General features: G+C 34.3%; 1 protein-coding gene across 2 annotated transcripts in view; it reads right to left on the reverse strand.

Moving 5' to 3' along the window:
- Window positions 1-4,326, reverse strand: part of LOC134270018 (aromatic-L-amino-acid decarboxylase-like) — a 9,923-nt gene extending 5,597 nt beyond the window's left edge. The window contains exon 1 of one of the 2 annotated variants that reach the window (XM_062752189.1): window positions 4,222-4,326. The gene's annotated coding sequence lies outside the window, so the exon portion shown is untranslated. The remainder of the gene's footprint in view (window positions 1-4,221) is intronic. The other variant, XM_062752188.1, reaches the window with a different exon arrangement.
- Between the last annotated feature and the right edge of the window lie 806 nt (window positions 4,327-5,132).

Genomic DNA, 5,132 nt, shown 5'->3' on the forward strand with positions numbered 1-5,132 from the left:
CAAACTACACAACGTCAGATCAATAAGTACGAGTTCCGAAATACCATTTCCATGAATAGCAATTAGTTTCTTGTGTGACCCTTCTTAGCATGGTCAACATAGTGTAAGCTGCATATAAAATAACGGTACAATAAAAAAAAAGGATTTCCACAAACAGAATAAATGAGTATAATTCTGACACTCCTCAAACATATTCTCTTACTTCTTTTAACCCCTCCGTCCAATAACATTTTATCGTGTAACGTTTAACGTGCAATCAATGAAATTGTGCATTTTAAAAATCAATCATGTTTTAATGTAGAATCGGAATTATTTGCCAGAACTTCAACTTTGTATAAGCCCAAAATATTTGTAAAGGATTATTTGAGTTTTACCGTCTCTGAATAGCAATGCTTATGGATCTTTGCGGTCACTTTTATAAATGCAGCATACTAGAATCTCGTCCCAAGTATCTTCAATATATTATAATTACAAGACATTAAAACAGTCAATTATTGCAGTAATCCTCCAACCATCTATCAATCTGTTCGTTTGGATGAATATACATGTAATATGAAAGTACAATGCGTAATAACTTGAAATAGGTAAAAGGTTCAAATGAAAAGGATTAAAAAGGCGCACTTTGAGGTTTTCAAATCAAAATCATTAGAACCGCCTTCTAAAGGCATCTTTCAAACTTTGCAGCACAGAACAATTTGATGTGGACACCTTTTAAGAACCTCAAAGTGCGCTTTTTTAATCCTTTTCATTTGAACCTTTTACCTATTTCAAGTTATTACGCATTGCACTTTCATATTATACTCATCCAAACGAACAGATTGATAGATGGTTGGAGGATTACTTAAAAGGTGTCCACATCAAATTGTTCTGTGCTGCAAAGTTTGAAAGATGCCTTTAGAGGGCGGTTCTAATGATTTTGATTTGAAAAGTTTGTTAAAAACACGTTCTTAATTTTCTGTTCATTGTTCTTCTTTTCTGAAAGTATTGTCTTCCTGCAAAATTTTATTAAAATAGAAAATATGATGTAAAGACTATTTTTCATAATACCATTTTTTTCTATTTTATTAAAAAATGGGAAGACATGGTCTTGTGGGGGGGGGGGGGGGGGATGGTGACCTTGTATCTTGGGGAGATCTATTCTTGTCATACAGAAGTGCCTTTGTCATTTTGAGAATGCTTCCTTCCTCTCCTCTGAAGACAATATCTCTTCAGTCCTTGATGTTTGGTTTTCTATATCAGTATGCAGAGCCTTCTTCACTTCTCTCTGAATATCACAACACTCCTGTTTATGTAGCTCTTTTAAACTGTTTTACAGATATTGCCTCATTTGTTTATTTCCTTCATTCTTGGTTCATTCAATGTCCATGTTTAAGGCATTTCCAAATCTTTGATTCTTCGCTTCATTATATACATGAATGTAACACTTTTCACTGGTCTCTGTATAAATGTTATAAATCTATCCGTATTCAACTTTGATTGGTGCTCTTTGCTAATCCTATGTTTTGCAGCTCCTCAAATTTTTTTTTCCGTATATACGTTGAATTCATTTCGTTATCTTGATTTCTTTAAAGAACTATATGCGGTATATTGCATATATTTGCCCCCCACAAAAGTCAAATTTTGAAAACTTCCTGAAATGTACTGAATTCAATAAATTGTGTGAGAAATATAAATTAACAGAAAATATTATAGTGTCAAAGCAGTGTATTCACAATTTTTGTTTTTATGACGTCACAAACTAGTCCGATTTTATATCCTTTTTCAGAAAGAGGACAAAATGGACAAAATTTAACAATTTTAGCTTTAAAATTTATAGAGCGCAAGTTTGTTCAGGAACAATATTGACATATTTCATTGATATTATCATTCTACATATTATATCAAAATATTGATCTTGAACACACATGCGCTCGGTGACTTTTACTCAAAATATCGACAAAATATGTACATTTTTCTGTAAAATTTATAAAAAAAAAAAAAAAAAAAACCCTGAAATTTACGTCATATTTGTGACGTCATTACGTACATATGGCGTCATTACTCATGAAAATATTCAGTGCTTTGAAGTCAACATATACTCCCCTGTTTAAGAACTTAATTAAATATATCTCCATCAAAGTTTGATTTGGGGGGCAAATATTGGATATTACCGAATAAAGTTCTTTCCCCTTCAAATTCTTTCATGGTATCTTCTTTTCCATTTGTGCTGCGAATAATGTTGATAGATGTTAGCAGCGGATGGTGGTGACTATCAGCGTTGACTTCACAAGCAGTAAAGAGCGTCTCTTTATTATTTGTGTCAATATAAACTCTTAAATTATAATTTATTAATATTTCGATGGGAAAATGATGATCATCTAATTTTTAATTTTTGTAGTGGTAAAAAAGCTGTAGTTCTTTCTCTGTGCTCATTCAATCATGGTTGTACAATCATGTTTTCCATTGAACTTTTTTCAAATTTCGTTATTTGCTCATACCGGTATTCATATCACCATGATTTTTTTTTCATTTTCATAGCCTGGCCTGGTGTTTTGTCTATTCCCTGATGTAATTGTTCTTCAGATGCATTTTTGACTTCCTAATCCGCGTCGTTACTGGGAGCGGAACGTTGAAACATGGGCAAGACGACTTTGTTGATAGAGAGCTTCTTCATGAATGTTGATCTGGTCCTGACTTCCTTCTCAAACATTTCTTTTGTCAGTTTGGTGTAATGGCTTTTAATATTTCTGGTACCTTGTACAGTGTATCTCCCCATGGCTGCTGTTATTTTTTGGCAAACAATTACGTGTGAATAGTTGCAAAATCCTATTTTGATCTTGGTCCTGGGCGTGGGGAAGGCCTTTCTGTTCATGTTGATAATTTCACAAATATTTTCACTACTAGTACTAGCTGCAATATATAGCCCTCTCCCATTTTTTTTTATTTGGGGGGGGGGGGAGAGGGCTACAACTCCTTAGGATCTCCGTAATGGTGCAATGCGGCAGCGATTCACTCCCGCACGGATTTCGGCTCAAATTGTCAGTAAACGGCTATTTTATTAATATGTCTTACCTGGACTTCCAAAATGTAGTTATCCCAGACATAAATCGATCCAAAAATATACAGAACAATCCATATATCCGTATTTTTCGTGTATGTCAACATCACAACTTAAATTTATCCGCCATGCTTACTGACCTTGACAGATTTTATTTTGGGACAGCCTATGAGATTAAGGATCTATAGGGAGCGAAAAAATAACACATGAAATGATTTTATTTATCGATGTTTAGTGTTACTATTCATCACAATTATTTATAAACATCGACATTTGCTTTACTGAGTTATTCTAAATTTCAAGCGCGAGTCTCGGTACGTCACGCGTGAACTGTCATGGCTGCTGAGTAAGGCACACACTTATTTTACATGGTTTTCGCGTTTAACAGTTTGCGGGAGTGAATCACTGCCGCATTGCACCATTACGGAGATCATAAGGAGTTGTAGCCCTCCCCCCCCCCAAAAAAAAAGGGAGAGGGCTACATTATTGCAGCTACGTCCGAGGTAGCGTAGGGACGTTATCCGAGGCTTCTGGTGAAACCTATAGTAACATAAGTATTACTCCTGGATAACGGAACCATGCAGCATCTGACCCGTATGCTTTAATTATAACTAAATTGAAATATTGACAACCGAAGGATGCTTGTATGTCACTTTCTCTACCATCTCCGCATCTAATGCAGGCAAGAAAACGTACACGTATGGCATTATTCCATACTCATGATACTGACATACAAGCATATGCTGGCTGGTCGGTTGTCATCCGAGGAACTAGCAACAATGCATGTTATTTTAACACGTGATTAGTATTAAAGGATATCCATTTCCTTATACTACATGTAGTTAAAAGATACTGACCCTAAAACGTGCTACAACACCACTTACACGATTCAGTTCGTTTTGAGCTTGCATTATTCGGTTCGTTTTGAGAACATTTTGTGCACCGTACGGTTCGTTTTGTGAACGGTACAATATGCTTCTTGCACGGAACGGTTACTTTCGTTTCTGAGGTATAGTAGCACGTTTTATGGTCTGTTAACATGCATATATAAAGATAACAGTCAATTATTTTTTTTTAAATGCATAATTATCGGATTGTATCGACATAACGTTACATGCTTTTTATACAGCTAGTCTGGCATAGGATTATAACTAGGATTGTTATAAAATATAACTAAGTGTTACCTTTAAATGGATCAATCACAAACAAACAGCGCCATTTTCTTTTATTACGGCGGACTTCCAAGTTCACCTGGTTAAAGGGTCAAGATTGCATAATGCGTTCCATTTAAGAACATTTAAGGGTCAAGATTGCATAATGCGTTCCATTTAAGAACATTTAAGAAGCTGTTCGTTTCCAAGCTTTTCAAACACATATTATTTATGAATTTAAGGATGTACAACACATCCACCCAAAAAACACATTTCGTTTAATTTTTGTCGGTTTATATACATTTTCTGCTAAGATGAGTGTACAAATTTTGGACATAACCGCTGAAGTTGTATTTTGCCAGGAAGTTAAAAAATTATCCGCTTTTTTAATTGCTGTTCACAAGGAGAAGAAATTTTCAATCGGCTGAAAAGGCTTAAGCTAGCCTATAAAATTCTTGATCTTCAAATAAAAAAAACAAACAAAAAAATCATGTTAGCATAGCTTTCACATTACATTGGCACATATGTTTTAACATTAAACACATAAAAAAGTAATTTTTTTAGAAGTACGACGAACTTCACAAACAAATTTGAAGAACATACATGTAAACTATAAAATAAAAATTGTTCATATAAGCCTTGAAATCTTTTAAAATTACTGTTTATTAAAAAACAAACCAAAAAACACAAACAACTATCGCTTAATTTCGGATGAAAAATTCGTCAAGTAGCTGGTTGCAAAGATATTAATCATTATTATTAATTCACACAAGAGCCCCCCCCCCCCCATCTTGTACGAATTTCGCTCTACATTGCTTACATAAAATGGAAACCCTTAAAAAAATGCACCCCTTTGGTTTTATTGACATCACCATGTAAGTTATGATAGACAGTCAGAATAAGAAATCAAATGGCAGACAACAGATAAAACATAGGTAATCAGA

This window comes from Saccostrea cucullata, unplaced genomic scaffold, assembly GCF_032062105.1.
Source record: "Saccostrea cucullata isolate Sc308-1 unplaced genomic scaffold, CSIRO_AGI_Scuc_v1 ctg261, whole genome shotgun sequence".
Lineage (NCBI taxonomy): Eukaryota > Metazoa > Mollusca > Bivalvia > Ostreida > Ostreidae > Saccostrea > Saccostrea cuccullata.